At 36.5% G+C, this 24,579-nt stretch overlaps 1 long non-coding RNA gene across 1 annotated transcript in view; it reads left to right on the top strand.

The window, feature by feature from the left end:
- Window positions 1-4,380: 4,380 nt before the first annotated feature.
- The window catches only part of LOC122903944, a 31,332-nt gene continuing 11,133 nt past the window's right edge, over window positions 4,381-24,579 (top strand). Inside the window, exons 1-2 of the long non-coding RNA XR_006384118.1 lie at window positions 4,381-4,401; window positions 21,614-21,730. This is a non-coding gene — a long non-coding RNA (uncharacterized LOC122903944). The remainder of the gene's footprint in view (window positions 4,402-21,613; window positions 21,731-24,579) is intronic.

Here is a 24,579-nt window from a genome sequence, read left to right as displayed (position 1 = left end):
TTAGGGTTCCTCAAAAAGCCATAGTCAAGGCCTTGGACAAATCTGTATTTGATCTCAAGGCTTGATGGGGAAAGGATCAGCTTCCAAGTTCACTCATGAGGTATTGGTTGGATTCAGTTCTGTGTTGGATGTTGGACTGAGGGTTTCAGTTCTTCACTGACTATTGGCCAGAGGCAGCCCTCTGTTCCTTGGCAAGTGGTCCTTTCCATCAGGACAAGCACCTAAGCTGAGCCAAAGAGAGAAAAGCCACAGTCATTTATAAGCTAACTCAGTAGGTCCAATCCACACTCAAGGGGAGATCACACTATGGTGAGAATACCAGAGACAGGGATTATTGGGAACTATTTTAGAAAGATACCTATTATACCCATATATAACAATATTTCCCACATCAGAGATTCATTTTCTTAAGTCTTAACTTTAAAGAATTGGCACTTCAAAATTGGCACTATCCAAAATGATTCAACTATGGGAGTGATAACATCTTGGTTCTTACGACAGATCCTTTATATGGATTTGTTATATAATTAGTAAATTGGGAAAGTAGATCCTGGTACATGGGACAATATGCATCTTGGATTGGGGCGCCTGGGTGGCTCAGTGGGTTAAGCCTCTGCCTTCGGCTCAGGTCATGATCTTAGGGTCCTGGGATTGAGCCCCACATCAGGCTCTCTGCTCAGCCAGGAGCCTGCTTCCCCCTTCCCTCTCTGCCTGCCTCTCTGTCTCTCTCTGCCAAATAAATAAAAATAAAATCTTAAAAAATAAATAAATAAAATAAAATAAAATATGGATCTTGGATTATCAAGAAGGGAGTAAAAAGTCCCATTTAAGTCCCAATTTCTGACCAGTGGAAAAATTCAAAGAGCCAAGCAGCCTCATGGACTAAAGAAAAGAGAAGGGTAAAATAGGGGGGTGATGGGAGAGCCATTATCTGGGAACCCTTGTCTAGACACAGCTTCAGCCTCAAGAAATATTCCTTCACTTGAAACAAAAATCAAACACACTGAATTTGTGCCATTAAGTTTAATCTGTAGAATGGTCATATCACTGACAAGTTGGCATGAGCTATGTATCAGCGGCTCTACCTACCTTGGAAGTTTCCACTCAGGTGGGATTTTTTAACCAGGGTATATTTTAGTCTATGCAGTTCCTCTGATAAGGAAAACTACTACTAATAATAATACAACCCCATTGGGAAAAAGATGTCTCTGGGGTCATGGCTGGGAGAGCAGAGGGCACATGCTGAGAAGAAACAGGTACCCTTTTCTTTGATCGATGTAGTCCTCTTTGCCAATATAAGGCACAGGGTGCAGACAGGAGAGCATGGACTACACATTCAGAAAGATTTATCTCCTCAACCAAGAATCTTTGCTCAGTGCATATACTCCACCACCAGCTTCAGCAGCCTGAATTTCTGATAAGAGGAAATCCAGCATTTTCCTTTTCCTTTGCAGTTGAAAGTTGAATTTGGGATTTAGAAGACCTGTGTTTGGTTTCAGTTTTGCTACATACTTCTATGGTGACCTAAGACACTCACCTCCTGAAGTTTCAGTTTCCTATCTTTAGATGAGAGTCAATGTGATATAGGAGAGTCTACATGACATAATCGTTGTGGTAATTAGGCGAAGCTGTATTTGGACATTTTGTAAGCTCTGAGTCTTATGTGGCCGAGTCATTTGGATTATCTTTTGGATAAGCCAGTGGGATCTGGGTCTGGTGCCATGTTTTCCCTATACACTCCAAAAGAGCTGGAGAGGCTAAAGTCCATTTGGCCCGCAGACTAAAACTGTGGGCTAGGAGGTCTTCAAACCTGTGTGTGTCTGCCATTCCTGGCCACAGCCTACACAGATGCTCATTATCATAAACGTACTGACAGGCATAAGTGTCCCAGGGCTCACAAGAAGGCCCATTTCTTCCGTGTTTCAGAAAAGCTCACATTTTTGAAAAAGAACTAACAGAAAGAAACAAAAGGATTGCAAATGTAAGTTACAGCATTTTGAAAATCACAGATATTTGATCTCTGTCTAAACATCTACAAATCCTGAAAAACAGGAACTACGAAAGTAATTAAGCACCCCCTTCTCTAGCTCAGAGCAGAGGGGTTGTAAGAGTATTAAATGACGGGACTCCTTCTGGGATCAGTTTTCTCGCACAAATAAGTCCACACCCTCAGTTATCTCGGTTATTTCCTTTTAAATACCTCCCCCCAGTCTTATCAATATCTTCAAGGCTGAAAAAAAAGCAGGTGGAGAGGGAAGTTATGGTACTAATGGCAATGACATGAAAGGGAAACCAGACAGAAAGAAAGATTACAAAGGAAAAATTTAGTTTAGATAAAAGATTAGATTAAATACTTAAGTATTTGACAAATTTGGCCTTGTCTCTGACCCTTAAAAAATCTGTGTGCTGGATCTTAATGGGAGAGGGAGGACAACACAAGGATGGCATGTTTTGCAGAGCAAGAAGGTCCTCCATGAAGAGGCAGCTGAGGTGGGACAGCCTTTGGGCTGTCCTCCCCAGTTCCCACAGGCCCAGAGTTGGACCAAGCAGGGAACCTTCCTAAGAGTTTCTGTAAATAAGCCAGCCAGTCGCTGGGGACTCTGGTCTCCCTCCCTATCCAAAAAAAAGATGTGAGAAAATCCATTTCAACCTACTACACCACCAACAAGATTAGTATTAAAAAAAGAAAAAAAAAATTCCGAGGGAACATAAAACAAAAAGCCCATAAAAGCTTGTCACACTGACTTTATCTTGGAAAACTTGAATGAAATAGAGACTCAGTTTAAGGGAAAAATATTTTGGCCCTGTCCCAGAGCATGTCTGGGTCATTTTTTTCTACTATCAAGGCTCCTCAGACCCCAGAAACACTGACTTAAGAAAAGGTGGATTCCACAGAAATGGCTTTCAGATGTGAATTCTTATTACAGTCAGTATTTATAATTCATATGTTGTTGAATTCTCAGAATACGTCTCTGGACTCCCACGCTTGAGAATAAACAACTAGTTATGCCTGGTGTTGAATTTCAGCACAAATATCTATTGGATCTATGACATTTTTAAAGTTATTTAAATATTCTGAGCTTAGTGGGATTAATACAGGAACTGGCATATGGTAGGTGCTAAATAAATTTTTCCATTTTGCTAAGTGCATTTTTACTATTCACAAATGACTTCATATTCTATCTTGCACTATAATCTAGGCAAGAACATTGGCTGTTTCAGTTTATATTTATTCCTTTGTTGCTTCCTTTTAAATGTTCTTCCCACTTTTTGTTTTGTGATTAAAAATCAGATTTCTGGGGCACCTGGGTGGTTCAGTTGGTTAAGCAACTCCCTTCAGCTCAGGTCATGATCCTGGAGTCCCAAGATCGAATCCCACATTGGGGGTCCCTGCTCTGTGGGGAGTCTGCTTCTCCCTCTACTTCTCCCTCTAAACCTTCCCCTTTCATGCTCTTTCTCTCTCTCTCTTTTGCAATTAAATAAATAAAATCTTAATAAAAATAAAAATGAAAATCAGATTCAGGAAAACATACTCACTTTTCTGTTTTAAGAAAGACTAAGTGTTAGCACTTCCAGATCTTGAAACATCTTTATCTCAGTGATTGATTTCTAGATACTGTGGAAGATAGACATCATCTATATGGCACCCCTTCAAAACACACAAAAATGTTGGATAAAATAGAATAAGAAAATAATTTTAAGTATATAATCAAGGTCAAAAGAAGGAAAGAAAAATCTCTTTATGACAAAAATGAAGAGTTACTACAAGCCAAAGGCTATAGCCACAAAGGAAGTAGACCTGGATAAAAGCCTTTGAGGAGTAGGGTTTAGGACCTAAGCTGGAATAGAAGAATAGGTCTCGACTGTAAAAAAGGGGATAGGATAGATCACAGGGTGCCCTGAGGAAAATTGGCAGCTTAAGGAATGTACCTTCCATGAAACTGGGACTCGAAAATTCTGCCTACTGCCTAAGGAATTTGATATTTTTAGGAACTGCTGAGAGGTACAGAGGGAAATTAAAGAAATTAGGCAGTAACGTATGCAAGAGTAAGGTGTGGATTTATACTATGCTAGGGCTTAGGATACTAAAATGAGCCGAATAAATAGTACCTGGTTTGGTCTTAGGACCCGGGAAGAATGCAGAAAGTATGTAGGAACGCTTTAGTGACTCATACATGTCAGTCCCACAATAAAATTAACTACACCAAAGATAAGTTCACTTAAAAAAAAAAGGTAGGAGGAGGAGTCAAGATGGCGGAGAAGTAGCAGGCTGAGACTACTTCAGCTAGCAGGAGATCAGCTAGAGAGCTTATCTAAGATTGCAAACACCTGCAAATCCATCAGCAGATTGAAGAGAAGAACAGCTATTCTAGAAACCGAAAAACAACCACTTTCTGAAAGGTAGGACTGGCGGAGAAGTGAATCCAAAGCGTCGGGAAGATAGACCCTGGGGGGAGGGGCCGGCTCCTGGCAAGCCGCAGAACAACGGAGCACAAAATCAGGCTTTTAAACGTCTGTTCCGCTGAGGGACGCCTGGGTGGCTCAGTTGGTTAAGCGGCTGCCTTTGGCTAAGGTCATGATCCCAGGGTTCTGGGATCAAGTCCCACATCGGGCTCCTTGCTCGGCAGGGAGCCTGCTTCTCCCTCTGCCTCTGCCTGCCTCTTTGTCTGCCTGTGCTCGCTCACTCTCTCCGTCTCTGACAAATAAATAAATAAACTCTTAAAAAAAAAAAAAAAAAAGTCTGTTCCACTGAGGGACATCGCTCCAGAGTCTAAACTGGGGCGAAGCCCACGTGGGGTCAGTGGGGCCTCAGGTCCCACAGGGTCACAGAAGGATCGGCACTGTCTGAGTGTCACAGAGCTTGCGGGTATTGGAACAGGAAAGCCGGCTAAAGAGAGAGAGCTGACAGTAAGCTCACAGCTCGGTGTTACCTTGAACCAGCCACAGGCTCGGTGAGCTCAGAGCGCAGCCGGCAGAGGGGAGGGCGCACTGAAGTGTGGGGCCCCGGGCTCTCGGCTCCTCTGGGCCGGAGACCAGGAGGCCGCCATTTGTATTCCCATCCTCCGGAACTCTACGGAAAGCGCTCAGGGAACAAAAGCTCCTAAAAGCAAACCCAAGCGGATTACTCAGCCCCGCCCCTGGTAAGGGCGGTACAATTCCGCCTGGGGCAAAGACACTTGAGAATCACTACACCAGGCCCCTCCCCCAGAAGATCAACAAGAAATCCAGCCAAGACCAAGTTCACCTACCAGGGAGTGCAGTTTCAATACCAAGGAGAGAAGCAGAATTCCAGAGGAGGATAAAGCAAAGCACGGAACTCATGGCTTTCTCCCTGTGATTTTTTAGTCTTGCAGTAAATTTAATTTTTTTCTTTTTCATTTTTTTCTCTTCTTCTGCTAAAATTTTTTAAACTTTTACCCTTTTCTTTTTTAACGTTTTTTAACTAGTTTATCTAATATATATATATTTTCTTTTTTATACTTTTCTTTATTCGTTTTCTTTTTAAAATTCTTTTCTTTGTTTTTTTTTTTTTCTTTTTCTTTATTTCTGAACCTCTTTTTATCCCCTTTCTCCCCCCCTCACGATATGGGAACTCTTCAAATTTGGTTAAAGCATAGTTTCCTGGGGTCTTTGCCACACTTTTAGTATTTTACTTCTCCTTCATATACTCTTATCTGGACAAAATGACAAGGCGGAAAATTCACCACAAAAAAAAGAACAAGGGGCAGTACCAAAGGCTAGGGACCTAATCAATACAGACATTGGTAATATGTCAGATCTAGAGTTCAGAATGACAATTCTCAAGGTTCTAGCCAGGCTTGAAAAAGGCATGGAAGATATTAGAGAAACCCTCTTGGGAGATATTAAAGCCCTTTCTGGAGAAATAAAAGAACTAAAATCTAACCAAGTTGAAATCAAAAAAGCTATTAATGAGGTGCAAACAAAAATGGAGGCTCTCACTGCTAGGATAAATGAGGCAGAAGAAAGAATTAGCGATATAGAAGACCAAAGGACAGAGAATAAAGAAGCTGAGCAAAAGAGGGACAAACAGCTACTGGATCACGAGGGGAGAATTCGAGAGATAAGTGACACCATAAGACGAAACAACATTAGAATAATTGGGATTCCAGAAGAAGAAGAAAGAGAGAGGGGAGCAGAAGGTATACTGGAAAGAATTATTGGGGAGAATTTCCCCAATATGGCAAAGGGAACAAGCATCAAAATTCAGGAGGTTCAGAGAACGCCTCTCAAAATGAATAAGAATAGGTCCACACCCCGTCACCTAATAGTAAAATTTACAAGCCTTAGTGACAAAGAGAAAATCCTGAAAGCAGCCCGGGTAAAGAAGTCTGTAACACACAATGGTAAAAATATTAGATTGGCAGCAGACTTATCAACAGAGACCTGACAGGCCAGAAAGAGCTGGCATGATATCTTAGAGCACTAAACGAGAAAAACATGCAGCCAAGAATACTATATCCAGCTAGGCTATCATTGGAAATAGAAGGAGAGATTAAAAGCTTCCAGGACAAACAAAAACTGAAAGAATTTGCATTGTTCATAGAACAAATAATCCTAAAATTTATATGGAGCCAGAAAAGACCTCGAATAGCCAAAGGGATATTGAAAAAGAAAGCCAAAGTTGGTGGCATCACAATCCCGGACTTCAAGCTCTATTACAAAGCTGTCATCATCAAGACAGCATGGTACTGGCACAAAAACAGACACATAGATCAATGGAAAGATTAGAGAGCCCAGAAATAGACCCTCAACTCTATGGTCAACTAATCTTCGACAAAGCAGGAAAGAATGTCCAATGGAAAAAAGACAGCCTCTTCAATAAATGGTGTTGGGAAAATTGGACAACCACATGCAGAAAAATGAAATTGGGCCATTTACTTACACCACACATGAAAATAGACTCAAAATGGATGTAGGACCTCAATATAAAAAAGGAATCCATCAAAATCCTTGAGGAGAACACAAGCAGCAACCTTTTTGACCTCAGCCGCAGCCACATCTTCCTAGGAACATCGCCAAAGGCAAGGGAAGCAAGGGCAAAAATGAACTATTGGGATTTCATCAAGATCAAAAGCTTTTGCACAGCAAAGGAAACAGTTAACAAAACCAAAAGACAGCTGACAGAATGGGAGAAGATATTTGTAAATGACATATCAGATAAAGGGCTAGTGTCCAAAATCTATAAAGAACTTAACAAACTCAACACCCAAAGAACAAATAATCCAATCAGGAAATGGGCAGAAGACACGAACAGACATTTCTGCAAAGACATCCAGATGGCCAACAGACACATGAAAAAGTGCTCCATATCACTCAGCATCAGGGAAATACAAATCAAAACCACAATGAGATATCACCTCACACCAGTCAGAATGGCTAAAATGAACAAGTCAGGAAATGACAGATGCTGGCGAGGATGCGGAGAAAGGGGAACCCTCCTACACTGTTGGTGGGAATGCAAGCTGGTGCAACCACTCTGGAAAACAGCATGGAGGTTCCTCAAAATGTTAAGAATAGAACTACCCTATGATCCAACGATTGCACTACTGGGTATTTACCCTAAAGGTACAAATGCAGTGATCCGAAGGGGCATGTGCACCTGAATGTTTATAGCAGCAGTGTCTACAATAGCCAAACTATGGAAAGAACCTAGATGCCCATCAACAGATGAATGGATAAAGAAGAGGTGGTATATATACACAATGGAATACTATGCAGCCATCAAAAGAAATGAAATCTTGCCATTTGTGATGACGTGGATGGAACTAGAGGATATCATGCTTAGTGAAATAAGTCAATTGGAGAAAGACAACTATCATATGATCTCCCTGATATGAGGAAGGGGAGATGCAACATGGGAGCTTAAGGGGGGTAGGAGAAGAATAAATAAAACAAGATGGGATTGGGAAGGAGACAAACCATAAGTGACTCTTAATCTCACAAAACAAACTGAGGGTTGCTGGGGGGAAGGGGGTTGGGAGAAGGGGAGTGGGGTTATGGACATTGGGGAGGGTATGTGCTATGGTAAGTGCTGTGAAGTCTGTAAACCTGGTGATTCACTGACCTGTACCCCTGGGGGTAAAAATATATGTTTATAAAAAATAATTAAAAAATTTTAAAAAATAATAATATTTTTTTAAAAATTGCACATCATCTGTTAAATTATCTTGAATAAAGACTAGAAAAGATTAAAGGTCAAATATCTCTGTTTTAGAAATAAAATAATAAAATAAAATAATATCTTAATGTTTAAGCACTGAGAGAATTTTTTTCCCTCAGATTTATGTTCTTTCTGATTCATTACAATAGAGGAGCTGTAAGAGATGTGAAGTGAGGACAGGAGAGATGGGGCAACACTTGGGATAATGTTCAACAACAAGGGATGAAACTTATTTTAATATCCATTATGGATTTCTTGACATGTGGCTTTACTTAGGGGTAAAACAAACTATATCTATTTTCAAATATCAGGTGATTGCTTTGTCACACCCATCATCAAATGATGTTTTCATTATCTTTATTTTGGTTTTAACTAGCCAAGATCCATTGAAATTCAGTTCAACTCTGTGTCAGCAGAGATTTTTAGACAGTGTTTAGAGGGAGAAGATAGGACATTTTATTCTGTGTTTAATGTACATCTTGCGCCGGTTTAAAAAAAAAAAAAATTGTACTAGCACCAGGAAAGCTTTTGCCAGCATGTATTCCAGTCAAAATGAAACAAAACCAACCAACCAAACAAAAAACAAGGCATAGTTTCCCTGTGAAAATGTTTCAGTTTTGAGATACAACCTGATAGAAGTTGTAGGGTTAAGAGAAATAAAGCAAGGGATCATCATTTCTAGAGTCTCTGTCTAAAGGTTCAGATTAGGTTATGTTCGCATATGAAAGCTGTGTCTTAAAATAGCAATAGTATTCAAATGCTATGGAAAATACCGACTTTGCCATAGAGTCAGTCCCCAGACTGGAGGAAACTAGGTATTGTTTCCTTGGGAATGTATATAAGCTAAAGTTGAAAGCTAAGAAGTACAATCCTGTGAGGTTTTAAAAGATTTTATTTATTTATTTTTGAGACAGAGAGAATTCACCAGCGAGGGGAGGGGCAGAAGGAGAGGGAGAGAAACAGTCTCTGTGCTGAGTATGTAGCTGGACTTGATCTCACAACTCTGAGATCATAACCTGAGCCAAAACGAAGAGTGGGCACCTACCCAACTGAGCCACCCAGGCACCCCAATCCTACAGGGTTTTTAATATTACCAGTTTTCGTTTTTTCACGATGGTGTTTAAAATTGACACAAGATTTTGTTTGTAAAGTTATTCTTTATTTCTCTAGAGACTATTGGAGAAATGATGATCACCTTCATCATTTTCCTTTTGACTATCATTTTCAATGAAAACTTATGTTAGAATATGGACTTATTATTGAAGTTGTCATCATAATTACATTATTATCACATGGTTAGAAGGGTATGTCTGTGATAAACTGTTTTAAGTAATTAACTCTATTAACTGTTAATAATGACTTTGTCATTTAAATTCCATATTTCTTCTTAGATTCCTAAAATGAGTTGCCTACATCTTAATTTCTCATGTAGCTAAAGAGCATATCGTGTGAAACTAAGAGTTTCCAAGTTTTCAAAGACATCTCTATGCCTCTTCTCTTCATTTTTTTACTAAATCAATTTAATTGATTTTTACTTTCAACATAAGAAGAATTATATTAAGCATAAAACTTGAGAGAAACTTTGCCTGGTATTTATAATATGAATAAACTCATTTGTTTTAGGTTTTTCCTATTGCATTCTTCTACTTGGTTCTTATAAATCAGCCTGCAAAAGAACATATTACTTACTTACTCGCACATTAACAAATTTAAAGTTACAAATTACAGGTAGGTTAGTCCACGTTGTACAGAAACAATTTTAATTATAATTAAGAAAACATTGTCATTCCTGCCAAAATTTCTCCCAAACATTCCTTGCCAGATTGAAACATTCATGAGGGCTCATGACATCCGAGGAAGAGAAGAGAAGACTCAAAAGAAGCATGAACACAATTTGGGGGAAATTTATTTTGAGAAAATATTGTTCCTTTTATTTTCAAAAGCATCTACTGCACATTGTAGAGGCTTTTGTGACTCATTAGGTGAAGATGCGGTAATTAGGATCAAAGTATATATTTTTATTGAAATTAATTACATTTTAAAAACTGACTTGTGAACAATAATCATTTTCTCACATGAAACACAGAAAGGGGTCTGAAAGGTCTGAAACTGAATTTCACTCCACAGCAGTTGGGAAGTCCTTTGGTAAAAGGCAAATGACTAAGGGGTACAGGATATCATAGAGGTTTTCTGGTTCCATGTAAACTTTCTTTTTGGTCTCTACAATATTAATCAACACAAAGTTAACTGTGGCTGAGCTGGATGTTCTCTTTCAATGTTTTGTTACCTTCTCTAAGCTGAGCAAAATACTTTGGCAGTTATTCAACATTAGACTCCAATGGTCTTAAGTCCAAGGGAAGTTGGTAATTGCTTTGCAAATATTAAAGATAGAAATGGCATTTTAAAAATTTAGATTTTATTCTTTTTGGTTTGTTATGGATTTTGCCTGGAGGTAGATTTTTTAAGAATTGTGGAAGCTGTATTTTGTGATTTTGCCAGGTATGTATTTGTGAACGTAAATTGAAAGAGATGGGACGATAAGACTGTGTTTGCATTTTAGGAGAGAATAAATGAAAATATGTGGTGTCTGTTTTCTTCAGGGTGCAATGTGTCATCTAGTGAACAATTTTCAAATATGTTTTGCAATCTATCATCCTCATTCTCCTAGAAAATAAAATTGTAGTTGGCTATACCCCAGTGATGTTTTAAGCTCACAAATTCACAAAGGATTCTGTCTTCTTGGACTTGACATAGGCAGATGTTGTTCATGAAAAGAAATTAGAAATAGAAGAAAAGGATGGGAGAGATGGATGTTAGAATTGAAAGGAAGGTGTTTTATTTGTATCAGGATGGAGTAGATTACATTTTGGTAATAAAAAACCACCCCCAAAATCTAACACAACAGAAGTTTCTTTCTCATGCACATTATCCACCTAATGTGGGCCAAAGAGAGTTCTACTCATTTTGGTTACTCAGGGACCTAGAATGGCAAAAGCTTCAGCCTGACAAAACTACTCTTGACAGTGGAAAAAGGGATGTTGGCAAACCTCAGTCTGGCTCTTAAAACGTCTACTTAGATTTCATTGGCCAAAGCAAGTTACTTGGCCAACTCTAACTTCAAAGAAGATAGAGAAGCCCAGTTTTGCTCCATACCCTGAAAGAGAAGAACCAGAAATATGCAATGAAGAGCCATATGGGCTCAAACAGCATTATAGATGATATTCAAGGAATGATTTGTTGGAGACCTAATTGATCATATCTTAGACAATTAGTTTTACTCCTAACACTTACTTTGGTTTCTTCAACTAGCCTATTTATTGGGCAAATAAGCACTATTTTGAATTGGAGAGTCCCCTGTGGTATATACCATTTCCATTTAGTCTTGTCATCAGAAATTATTTTGATTCTAATTGAAGAGAAGAAAGTGATTCTCAAAGAGCTTGGTCTTGCCCTGAATAATATTTTCATAAAATTCTCTGAAATAGGTCCTATTTCAGTAGGCATGAGGAAAGCACTTGATAATAATATTTTCATAAAATTCTCTGAAATAGGTCCTATTTCAGTAGGCACCTATTTCAGTAGGCATGAGGAAGCACTTGAATATTTTGCCTTGCACAGATAACTCTTACAGAATATAAATTGTTCTCACTATGTTAGGAGTGGTGACTTGTGGCCAGATCTTGATCCTTGAAACTAAACTAAATTACAATTAATAAAACAATTACACTCATCTGTTGTATCTGTTTATTAAATATCACATCATATTCCTATTATGGACCACTGAGCACAGCCTATGTTGTATTTTGATGCTAACTAAAGTTACCATATTTTCACCGCTATTGTTAGAATACTTTTTTTTTTTTTTTTTTTTTTTTTGGTGCCACTTCTATGCATAGGAGGTAGTCTACAAAATACAACTTGGGTGCTAAGGACACAGGAGGTACTCAATAGAGATTTGAAAATAAATGCAAGAAAGTTTAATTTTCTGAAACATTTTCTTTACTGGAGCAAGCTGTACTTGAAAGTATATATGATTATCTCCAAAAGTCCATGACCAATACATATTGCAACATCCATTTTTCAGCATTGCTAGCAAAGTAAAATGTAAAGAACACTTAAAAAAATTATTAATAGGTTAGTATTGGAAAGAAATCTGAAGTCAATTCTTCCGTACCTTTTCACAGTAGTACTCTAGCATCAAGGTAGGATGCCCTAAATAATCTCTGTTGCTTTAATGTAGGAAGTCCTTAAAAATAATGTTTAAAAACCCACAGAAATTGAAGATAAAAACCATTTCAAATAAATTTTTTTTTTAAATCAGAGATCCAGTCGGGAATTAATAAAACATCATTTAATGATATAGGATGGCAGGGTAATTCACCGTTTTTATGGTAGCTTTTATAAAATCACAGAGCCCCCTATATTGAACTAGAAGCTGAAAAGGAAACACAAATTTCTTTTGATTTGGGTGTCAAAGGAGTCCCAAGACTGAGATTTTAAACTCCCCAATAGATTTTTGGTTTTACAGTGGTTGGCAAAGTTATTTTCATATACTCCTGAATTAGTAGTAGATGTTTCATTTGAAAAATAGAGAAAAATAAACAATAAATAGAGAGTACAAAAATACTCATAAACTATTAAAATTTATGTAGGCTCTGAAGTAAAAGTCCCTTTGTCCTCTTCAATCCTAGTATTTTGTTCTCTGTGCTTATGCATACACACCCTCATGGATATGTAACTTTTAAAAAGGGAAAGGAACATATAACACACATTGACTTCTAAGGTTTGCTTGAATGCAATATATCATGTATTGCCTTAAGTTTGTATATCTAAGATTACCTTATTGAGATGACTCTTTAGTATATCACTATCCTGTTGCCCTTACTTACCCAGTCATTCTCCTATTGATGGACATTTTTGTGGTTTCTAATTTTATAGTAGTCCAAATAAAGCTAGAATAAGTATTTATATATTGTGAATACTTTTAAAATGTCTTAATTATAAGAATCAAAATGTCTTAACTAAAAGAAAATTTATTAATTACAAGAATCATGGGACCAAAAGGAAGAGAAAAAAAGATAAGAGATGGATAACAAAGAAATCTCTGTTGATTAGCAGTCAATTGGAGAACTCAGTACAGATTGCTTCTCTGGGAAATCATTTTCAGAATATTCTATATGTGCTATTATTGATGCTTTGTGACATTACTGAGGTAATATCTGTTTAATAGTCTCTAATACCGAGGTAGCATCATGCCACTGACCCTCTGGATTCCTAAACATGTGTCTTAATTCAAGTTTAAGTGAACACTTTCAAGTACCACATGATTTGGGAATGACTGTAACAGTGGGAGATGTGGATTAGGTGAGTTTCCCTAATAAAAGATAATCAAGGCTACTTGCTAGTCCCATCATAAGATTTCTGTTTGGTTTTAAACCCAATGAAGAAAATAACTCCTGTCCAGAAGCTACTTGAGAAAACATACACTTTATATTTTAGTGTCCAACACATAAACCCAGATGATATGCACTTCACTGTTAATCAACCAAGGTTTATATTGGAGAGAATCAGTTAATTTACATGGTATAATTATTTCTATATTTTCCATGAAGTTTTCTTTTCCAATTATTTGCCCCCAAAAAAAGACCAAAACTCAAACTGATATTTTGCTGTAGAGTGGAGAAAACTCTTGATACATTTAGAGGGATTTCATGATCAAGTCTGGAAGAGATTGGGTTATTTTGAAAAATTAACTATGGAGTTAGACTTTGCCAAAATCCACATTTTATTTTAAATGGATTCTGAAACATTTTAAATTATCTCAAGTTCGCCTAATTTTACTCCTGGTGACTGTGATGTGTAGGATAGCTCTAATTTTACCATTTATGGCTTACTTTTACATGTTTCTTCTACCACTAATTTTATTGTTTAGATCAGATTTCAGATTGCTGTGATTTTTTCCAAAATACTCAGCCACTTCACATTTGGAAATAGAGAAATTAGTTTATTTTTAGTTAGCTTTCAAGATCATAGTTGAATTCCTTGAGTATGATTATCAGGTAGAAACCATAGGGTATGGAAAGGACTTACTATCTTCTTAGGCATCAGCTTCATAAATAAGGAATTCTACAAAATCCTCTTTTGAGAATATTTGATTTTTGATATGGAAATATATGCATTATATTAACTTTTAATTTTCCTTATTTTGGCTTTAATTTTATGGCTAAGAGAATACCATTAAGCAAACCCATAGTTTATTGACAGGCTCTTAGAAGTTCACTATTCTTGTTCTATTTTTGTCTTACAGAGGGGCTGGCTGATGTAGGTCCTCCTAAATTAGGTGCATAAATGAACCATGCAAATAGCCATAATAAATAATATTGCCCATATTCACAACCTTTCAACTTATTAGGGTACTAGTGAAGACACGTTAACAAAAATTCAAAGACTTAAGCTATCCCAAGTCATGTGACTTAATTATTATGTATTACAGACTTACTTGAAATTCAATCCATGATTCAAAGCATCAGTTCACTTGGAGAAAATTACATACTAATCTTTTCCAAAATAATTGCAATTGACTGTCTTTAGATTAATCTTATGCTCTCCTGTTTGCAACTGCCACTAGCAGTCTCTATTTTTATTTTTAACATAGTCTCTTTCATTTATGTCTGACCCTTGTAAATCTTTTGACTCTGCTATTCATACTTTAAATAATCCTATTATGTTTCATGTGGTATCATACAAGGAAAAATGTCTATTAATTGACTCAATGCTATAGGATTTCCAGTCAGTTTAAAGTGGACATTATAGTTAAAGTTACGATTTTAGATTGCCCAATGTCTGAAGCCCCTTCTCATTTTTGGAGAATGCCCCATCTTGAAAATGCCAGATACTAATTGTCCTAGAATCCTTTGCAGTGAGGTAAAGCACATGAACTAAGTTTCCTCTAGCAGACCCACCGCCTCAGAGACTCTCAGGCAGCAGCAATAATCACAGGTGGCCTGAGTACTGGATATAAGCAGTGATGTTAGGGTTGGACTCCATTGGTCAGTGCTAATGGTATTAGCAGTGCAAGCTGCAATATTTATTTATTTTTTATTTTATTTTTTCAGTATTCCAAGATTCATTGTTTATGTACCACACCCAGTGCTCCGTGCAATATGTGCCCTCCTTAATATCCACCACCAGGCTCAGCTCTCCCCCCATCCCCTCCTTTCAAAAACCCTCAGCTTATTTCTCAGAGTCCACAGTTTGTCTCTCCCCGCCGATTTCCCCCAACTGACTTTTCCTTTCCTTCTCCTAACGTCCTCCATGTTATTCCTTATGCTTCACAAGTAAGTGAAACCATATGATAACTATCTCTGCTTGACTTATTTCACTCAGCATAATCTCCTCCAGATCTGTCCATGTTGATGCAAAAGTTGGGTATTCATCCTTTCTGATGGAGGCATAACATTCCATTGTATATATGAACCATATCTTCTTTATCTATTTGTCTGTTGAAGGGCATCTTGGCTTTTTCAACAATTTGGCAATTGTGGCCATTGCTGCTATGAACATTGGGGGTATGTATGGCCCTTCCTTTCACTGCATCTGTATCTTTGGGGTACATATCCAGTAGTGCAATTGCAGGGTTTTAGGTAACAAGCTGCAATATTTAATGCTAGTAGTGGTAACAGACTTGGTATCCTAACTGGGTCATTTCCAACAAAATTTTTAACATTATTCCTGTGGTGGGCTCTCCAACCCTCCTGCTGAGTATATAAGCTACTCAATAGTCATTAACAATTTCTTTTCTGTTTAAATCAGCAAGAAACTTGAGTAACTTGTCCTGACCTATAGAAAACATTTGGAGTCGCATTCTCTTTGTGACAGAGGTTGACAATTTTTTTCTGTGAAGGGTCATAGAGTAAATATTCTTGGTTTTACAGGCTATATGATCTCTATTACAACTACCCAACTCTGCCATTGCAGTGAGAACAATAATAAATGAACAAAAATAATATATAGTAAATAATAATAATAAATGAACAATAATAAATGGATGAGTGTGATGATGTTCCAGTAAAACTTTATTTACAAAAATAGACAGTGGACTGGATTTGATCTGCAGGTTGTAATTTGTCCACATCTGCTTTACTATTTTAATGACATATCTTGTAATGGATTGGACTCATTGAATCTGTTGATTGAAACTATGTCATCCGATATATCCATCTCTGACTTCTTCAACAACATTGAGTAACTCTTAACAATTTTGCAACTTCTAATATCTTTGCAACTTAGTCCCAATTTGACATTACTAACTATGCATATTCTACTTCTACCTCCCAAAATAAGTGTTTAGTTTATGAGTTTAGAGGAAGCAATTTCCATGTCCTATGACAGAGACACATTTTCTTTTTTTTTTTTTTAAAGATTTTATTTATTTATTTGACAGAGAGAGATCACAAGTAGGCATAGAGGCAGGCAGAGAGAGAGAGAAAGGAGGAAGCAGGCTCCCTGCTGAGCAGAGAGCCCGATGCGGGACTTGATCCCAGGGCCCTGAGATCATGACCTGAGCCGAAGGCAGTGGCTTAACCCACTGAGCCACCCAGGTGCCCCAGAGACACATTTTCTAAAATGCCTCTTAAAAATGTAATTCATCTTTGCATAGTAAAGCATAAAGTCAATATATTCTTATTCAAAAAAGTTGCTTTGAATTTATTCAGTAATGCAGTGAAAACATAGGTGGCAGTTTTAATTTAATGGGGAATAATATATCTATAAGTATATTGGAAGCATGATGTGTAAATGAACACTGAAAACCATAAGAATATGGTATATAAATTTGAGACACAGATTGTCATGTAATTTTAACAGAATCAATTCTGAAATATGGATTAGAATTTCTATTACAAATCTATCATGATTAATCAAATTATATGATTGCTGTAGTCTAAGACTTAAAATATTTATTAACATGTTTGCCATATATACTTTTGAAATGTCCTGATTATTAGCCAATGCATTTACAGTGATTTATTGTCTCTGACACCTTGTTAGTGTTCTCTTATGTTTGGTAACTTAAATTACTTAGCAAATGGAAGGAGGTACTTCTGAAAATACTCCTAAATTATTTTGTCTTGCTTTGCACGAGATTTTTTTTTTAAGTCAGACTTTGTTCAAATTTGAAAAGAAGACAAATTAGGATAACATTGTAGGAAATTTTCTTCTGATGCTCTTTTATACTCATCAGTATCCTTGTCAACCTACCTTAAATAACAACACTTGAGTGAATAACAAATATATCAACAAGAGAAGTTATTTACTATTGTTAGGAGACAGTTGTCCATGAGCCTTTCGCATTTCTACACTTCTTACAACCACACTGGAGAACAGTACATGACTGTCTTTGCTCTCAGCAATATTTTTAAGGACATTTGTAAAGCAAACAGACTTTGAAGGTTGAGGAAAGGACAGATTTGTTTACTGTTCAATATAATAAAGAAAAATCTTCTCTAAGGTCAAAGGTCAGGAAAGCTTGCTGTCCATCATAAAAGATTCGGTGTCCCTACGCTCAGGGTTCTTGTCCTATAATATGACCCTCTATATGTACAGGCATCACCAGGCGCTCTTAGCATCATCCTGGAAATTGGGACTCAAGGAAACAGAAAATTGTTGATACTCTGGATATTGAAATTGATGTGAATTATAAACTATCTTTTGAATTTGTCTCAGGAGTCTCATCTCTTTTTTCCAACATCCAAGAAACTGGCAGTCTGTTTTTCAGCTTACAAGAATAGTAAAAAATCTTTGAAACAACAAAACTAAGATTTATTATTTTTTAACATATGAGTCATGCTTTATTTAAAAAAACCCTTTAGTTCTTCAATGAACGCATATTATGTTCAATGCTACATGCTAGGTGCTATAAATAGAAAGAAAGCTGTTTCTACCCTCAGATAAATGAATGTCAGTGGAGAGAAAGACATTGTAATACAAATTTTTAAGTATAAAAAAGAGCTTTGAACCACTGAATGCCTAATTCTGCTTGGGTGAGAGTGTTTCACACAGAAAATTTCTTAATGAAGAGAAGACAAAGATAAAACAGGGACTCTAGAAATAGATTTTTTTAGAAAGTGACAAGCAGGAAAAATTTCCAGGCATTGAAAACAAAATAATGACAGAATTTATTTGTATGGCTGAAGCTATCTACAAAGAGAAATCAGCAAGGTCTGCTTGCATTGTATGCCAAGGAAAAGAGTTTTGATTTTATCAGGAAGGCAATGGAGAGTCATTGAAGGATTCTGATAAGCAGAATGATATGCTTAAGTATCGTCTTTGTCAGAACTTGACAAATTATATACTCATTTTATTGTCTACTACCTTAAAATATACATTTCATTAGAGCAAGATCTTCTTGTTATCACTGTTTACAGAGATCTGCAATGTCTAAAATAATGCCCAACAGTTTGTATTCTTTTAGTATTTCTTTAATGAATTAATAGGAGCCACATGGAATATGGATTATAGATGAAGAAGCATGAGATAAGAGGCATGGTACTCATAGTGTTTATTATAATACCCAGATGTGAGATTATAATGGTTTGAACAAAACATTCTTTGTAGTAGGTATATAGACGCAGGTTTGGAGGAGATAATAAATTTATTTTAGTGCGCATCAAGTTTGAGATACCAGTAAGACATCTATATGGAGCTATCCAGTAAACAGATAGATGGTGCTTGCACTCTGGTAAGAAATCTTGACTCAGTGTAAACATTAGAGAGTCATAAGTAAATAGGTGCTAAGTAAAGCCACGTCCAAGATTAAGATTGGCTACAGAGATGCCAGCTGAGAAGAAAACCAGTTAAGAATGTCTTCCTTTAAAACAAGAACATCTAAAGAGTGGGATGAAAAATAATCTGAGAGTAAGGAACTGGAGAGGTAGAGAAGTACGAGAAAATAATCAGGATTAATAAGTAATTGTTTCTTTTTCAGGAATGTATACTTTATACAAGGCAGAGAATATCTAAATAGGTAATCATTCAATTCTGAGGGAAAACCTTCTGGAAAAATTTTTGTGACATATTTTAGCCTTTGAAAGTGAAAAAGAAGAAATCATTCTGTTTTGGCTCTTAGGAGAACGTGTGATCTGATCATGTTAGATTAGCTATAGAGGAAGTGTATTTAGAAGACTCAGCTAGAATCCAGACAACCAAATGCCACTTGAAAAAACTTGAGTTCCTATGAGTCAAACTGACAGTGAAGCAATCACTTCGTGAGTCTATTTAAAATCTGAACCATGAGAGACTATGGACTCTGAAAAAATCTGAAATAATCTCTTTCAATGTGTTAATAAAATTCTATCTTAGCATTTACTGTGAACTTCTTAAATACTGAAGCTAACAACCATTCTCTTAGCTTGATATTCAGAATAGATTAATCTTGAGAGGATCAGTTCACTCAAGATAGAAGGACTAAGCAAATGAAAATGGAAGAAGGAGCAGAAAGGTTTTGGGTCAGTTGGTCAAATTCAGTTACCAGATCAAAGGATCTAAAGAATTTCATAGAGATGCCTCGTCAAGGTCAGCCTATATCAGGAGCTCTGAGCAAGCCTCTTCTTGAAGACACAGGAAAAGTCATTCCTGCTGAGACTGATAACTGGATACTGTCTTTTTAGAAATTCCTTGAAAACTTTCTGGTGAATGCATGAAATGTCTTACTCACAAAATTCTTTCTCATCAAAGTTGATCTATCAATATTCCTGCTGGCTTTACTTTTATATTTGATTAATATACCATCTACTGATTTGGGACCTAAAATTTTGTTAAAATCCAATTACTTTTGTTCTGTTTTTCTTAGTCTCTCCAATTCCCCTGTATTTTGTCTATAGTATCTGTTCATTGGCAGTCATCTAAGATTAGACCTCTGTCAAGGTCATTTTGGCAAGTGTTTTTCAAAGACAGCTCTACATAAAAAGTGGTAGACATGCAAAATTATTGTTGGCTCTTTGCCATGAGAAAAATATACAGAGTTGTCCACAAATACCAACTCAGACCTCATAATATTTCTGTCAAATGAGGTGTGAAGCAGTCACAGATATACATCAACTAACAGAGAGTCACTTTGAGTATTTTGTTTTACCAGAAACATAAGAATACTTATGGTTTAAATCATGAAACACTGAATGTTTGAGTCCTTGTATTAATGATGTCCTTTTTACAAATTGCAAAAGAAGTTTCAAGGTTAATAGTGGATCTGTGTTACTAATAAAATAGTAACAGCACAGTAACATTTTTACAACTGGAGTATAATGCTTATAATTTTTGTGTTTTAGAATACAGGAATTGAAAATTGTCCCATTCGTCCTATTCAAGCAAAATAGGCCATTTTTAAAAAAATACACAGCCTAAGTCACCTTTTCTAAAAGCTACAGATGGCAATGTTTTTCTTTTCTTTTCTTTTTTCTTCCCAGCTTTATTGACCAATGAGATTGCATATATTTAAAGCATACAGCATGATGATTTGATACATGCATACATTGTGAGATGATTACCACAATCAGGTTAATTAACACATCTATCACCTCACATGGTTACCTTTTCTCTTTCTTTCTTTTTTTTCTCCCCCCGAGGTAAGAATGTTCAAGATCTTCTGTCAGCAAATTCCAATTATATAATACAGTATTATTAACTCAAGTCACCATGCAGTACGTTAGATCTCAGAACTTATCCATCTTTATGTAAAGGTTTGTCCCTTTTGACCAGCATCTCCTCATTTCCCCCATCTCTCAGGCCCTGGTAACCATCATTCTATTCTGTTACTATGAGTTTGACTTTCAAAAACATTTTTTTTTAAGATTCCATATACAAGTGAGATCCTCTTTCTCACTTATTTTGCCTAGTTTAATTCCCTCCAGATTCATCCATGGTGCCTCAATGGCAAGATTTCCTTCTTTTTCGTGGCTGAAAAATATTCCATCTGTTCACTCGTATCTTCTTTGTCCACTCATCTGTCTCTGTCAGTGGAAAGGTAGGTGGTTTCCATATATTAGCTATTGTAAAATAGGCTATTTTGAATTGGAAAATATTTAGTAATTTCAGAAGTATGTCATTGGATTTTTTTTTATTGCTGTAGTACTCTGATTTTTCTCCCTAATGTTCATGCACTTGTCTATAAAAGATTATTAATGATGATGATGATGATGATGATGATGATTAATGGGTATTTGTGTTTAAACATCTTTTTTTAGATCGGAGATTCTAAATATCTGTGCCATAGATACAATTCATTTGTAATGACTATATCAATATCTGGCATTTACAAAATATGGGTTTGACATGTAATACTTTAAAATTGCTTATTTATATGCTCTGATGATACTAATTTTTAATTATACTCTGGGATGTCCACTCTGGATGCCCTGGATTTTTCTCTCATGTTAGTTGAAGAGGGAACTGAGCATGAAGATTCTTAGAAGATTCTCAGAGACTGAGCCAGCTCTGGAAATCAATCATTCTGGGCTGTGGAAGAATCTTTAACGGCTTCTACATAAAGTTCAGGTAGGTAGGATAAAGCTCATGTTCTCTAAGTAGCCAGTATAAGCTTAGTTCCTGCAGAGGCCCCCATAACCAAGCCAGTGGAGTGGAGACTTTCAGGGCCCTGTAGGGTGCCCTGATGGGTCATGGCAACTGTTGGATCACAAAAACTCTGACTCAGTAGTTGTCTCTAGACTTCACATAGGACCATGCTTCCTTATTTTGCATCTCTCAACTGTCTCCCTCTTCCTTACAGATTTCTACTTTTAGACCATGTTTAAAGTCCATTTCAAATGTCATTTTCCTAAGAAACATGAAGAAAATTATTTATGAGCACTGCCAAGATTTTGACTTCTACTTCACATTCACCAGTTTCAGAATATCATTTATGCAGTTTTCCAATGACACCATATAGATTAGAGAGATGTATTTGAAATATTTAGAAAGTTGCAATGAAATATAAATTCCATGTGTACCTTCTAATTCTACTTGATGTATTTCCCAACATCTGCTGTGTGTTGGCCCTGGTTACATTTGTTGAATGAATGTAATGTTGATAATTTAGCTGAATAAGGCAATGAACCCATTATTGAAATGTGTTAGGAGGCAAAACTTTGAACTTTAATTTTAATTTTTTTTGAACATTAGTTTTTAAGTGCAACAAAGTTTGTACTATATAAAGGCAGGTGAAGTTGTAAAGAATATACTTAAAGCCTCATCATTTCATACAGATCAGTGAATCAGTTGTGAGAATGACTATGTCTGCCTCAAAACTAATGAAAGTTACAGAAATTTTTAAAATATTCTATTTATATATAAGTATTTTTTTCTAAAGTCAATAAAGCTTGAGAAATTGAGGAAAGACCACATTAATATATTATGCTGTCTTTTTAAATTCAAAGTTCTTAATATCAATAATTTGCATTATTTACCATTTATGATTTAATAAATGATATCAAAGTTTATCATCAATAAAATGAATTTGAATGCCAAGGAGTGATACCAGGCTACTGTGAACAGTATGGTCAACTCCTTAAATGTTGACTGAATGATGGATATCTTTGGATTCTTATAAGTGCCAGAAATTAACAGCTACTTTAAGGCCCAAATCCAATGAAAGTGTTATTCCTGTACTTTTGCTATGTTCTGAAAAAAGAGAAATGAATGGAATATAGGCACCCAAATTCTACAGAGCATTTAATACTGAGCCCAGGGATAGTTAAGAGTTCAGGCTACTGGCATTTAGGTAAAGATATATCAAAATTTAACAAAGAGACTTAGATTCTTTGTGGATCTGAAACAAATGACCCTAAAAATTCACACATGGACTAATTTAAGCAAAGGTTTGCTTGTTTTGTGTAGAGAGACAGGAATCTGAGAAGAGAGGAAGTTTCAGGTCAAATGGGAAAAGCACTTGGGAGTTTCAAAGCTCCAGGATATTGACAAATATATAATACTTCTCTGAGGGGTCTTATTGGGGCTCAGGAAGTAAACGTGATGGTTGACATGGTGGTGATAATAAATGCACAAATATACGAGGCAATCTGCTTGATTTTCTGAAGTAGAGACCGTTGGTTATGAAGAAATGCAATCTGAAGTTGAATCTAAATTTTCGCCTATTAGATAGGATTGTAGAATTACATCTAAAAGTGTTTGAAGAACAATCATATTTCCTAGAATGAATTAATTTTTTGCAATGAACTGCAGTTTTGAGAGAGACTGATACTATTATCCAGTATACATTTAGGGCACAAAATATATTAAGCTAATTGCAAAGAAGATAAACACAACTGGTAGCTTTGTGTTCGTGTGTACTTGATGGAATGAGAATACACTTCAACAGAAGCATGGTGAGACAAAGGGGCACTTGGTCTGCAATTCTAAAGCTCTGAGAATTCCTGTAAGTGACAGCTGAGATTTTCATCTCCCTATCCTCACGAGATTAACCCTTTATGAGTGAGACAAGGTGAACTGGGTGTCCTGTCTACATGTGACCCATTGCAGTAGCTTCTCAGGAAATCCAATGCAGACTCTCCTGCTGGGACTTGGAATAGAAGGAAAAGGTCCCCTTTTCTACCTGCAAATGGTATCCTTGGCTTTCTTCTTGTTCTCCAACCAACTTATTTAAAGAAAAATGTTCTTAAATACATATTATGTGTTGGAGGATAAGGGATGGTACCCCTCCAAAATCTGATGGAAGAGAAATAAATGCTGTGTAGGAAAGAAACCACTGATGATCACTAAACTTGGAGCAAAGAGTCTAATTCTAGCTTTGAGAGCTGACATGGTACTTTAGAGCCTAACAAATAGAAAATAGAAGACGTTTTAAAATAATTGGTAAGTGACAAATTTTGCGTGTCTATTACTTTTGGTTCTGGTACATAACATATTTACTGATAAGGGTTTTTGTGTTTTTTTTAAAAAGAGATTTATTTATTTTTAGAGAGAGGGAGAGGGAACACAAGTGCGAGGGCCAGAGGGAGAGAGATTCTCAAGCAGCCTCTGCGATCAGCATGGAGACCGACATGGGGCTGGGTCTCATGACCCTGAGGTCATGACCCGAGCCAAAACCAAAAGTCAGACTTGGATGCTTAACTGAGCACACCACCCAGGCATCCCTATAAGGGGCTTTTGATATACAAAAAGCTGCACATAATTAATGGACAACATTTTGAGCATTTGGAGATAAACTATGTCCCTGAAATCATCACCACAATCTATGCCATAAAAACCTATCCTCCAGAAATTTCCTCCTCCTTCTTATTTTATTACTATTTATTAGTGCTATTTTATTCTGTGGTAAGAATACTTAACATAACATCTATCCTCTTAGCAAATGTTCAATACTCATAAGCTTTTATAATTAAAAATTT

Source organism: Neovison vison, chromosome 4 (genome assembly GCF_020171115.1).
Source record: "Neovison vison isolate M4711 chromosome 4, ASM_NN_V1, whole genome shotgun sequence".
Classification (NCBI taxonomy): domain Eukaryota; kingdom Metazoa; phylum Chordata; class Mammalia; order Carnivora; family Mustelidae; genus Neogale; species Neogale vison.
Note: the sequence above shows the minus strand (reverse complement) of the source record. Positions and strands in the feature narration are given on the sequence as shown.